We start from the raw sequence: 786 nt of genomic DNA on the forward strand, positions 1-786 counted from the left end.
TAAAATAGTGAATGCTTTACGAATGTGCGTGTCATCCTTTAGAGCAGGGGCCAATTTAATTTTCCCATTATCATTCCAATATTAGTACATGTGTTGCAGAAGCAAGCGCAAAGGGAGAGTCAATCAAACCATTGATTAGGACCTCTGGTCAAAGGTTTGCCATACCAAATGTCCTTATGTCAGAGGGCAGAAAGTCCAAACACCATTTAGATATCGGGTGATATGAAATGAAGAGGCAAACAACAATGAATAAGCATTCTTTGCTGCTGTATTGATCTGGTCCTAAAGGGTTTTAGTTTAATGCCAATTATATTTAAAGATATAAAGATTAATGCTCCAGGGTGCTTGCAAAATGACACCCCCTCCCCATCACAATGGCTGGCTGATGCAAGCCTGAGAGCATCACAACAGACCCATAGACATGAGAAAAACTCTGTACCTCTGAGTGTATGTGGGCCCATGGCTGTAACAAGGACAAGGCAAGAACAGGAGGTGGCTTAAAGCGTCAGCACCAGAGGCTGTCCGATTGAGCCCTGTAAGCAACAGATGTTGGACCATCCTTTAAAGGATTCTCAGGCTGATTTCAATTTTAACTTTGCAGCTGATTTAAGGATTGCTCAACCTTCGACCCACGTCTAGATTGCAAGGATAAGCCCTGGAAATCTTGTACAGCTTGTACTGGTGGGAGATGATGTGACTTTATCAACTGCAACGGGATATGAGGCATGTGTGCCACAAAAAGCAGGTCTAGGATTTTTTAAAAGAAAGCCGCTTTAAGAAGGGAAC

At 42.7% G+C, this 786-nt stretch overlaps 1 non-coding gene across 1 annotated transcript; it reads right to left on the minus strand.

Moving 5' to 3' along the window:
* Positions 1–107, minus strand: LOC138567998 (U6 spliceosomal RNA). Its single transcript, XR_011302375.1, has one exon. It is a non-coding gene; the product is annotated as a U6 spliceosomal RNA (small nuclear RNA).
* Between the last annotated feature and the right edge of the window lie 679 nt (positions 108–786).

The sequence above is a fragment of the Ambystoma mexicanum genome, chromosome 2p (assembly GCF_040938575.1).
Source record: "Ambystoma mexicanum isolate Mex_15411 chromosome 2p, UKY_AmexF1_1, whole genome shotgun sequence".
In the NCBI taxonomy this organism is placed as follows: domain Eukaryota; kingdom Metazoa; phylum Chordata; class Amphibia; order Caudata; family Ambystomatidae; genus Ambystoma; species Ambystoma mexicanum.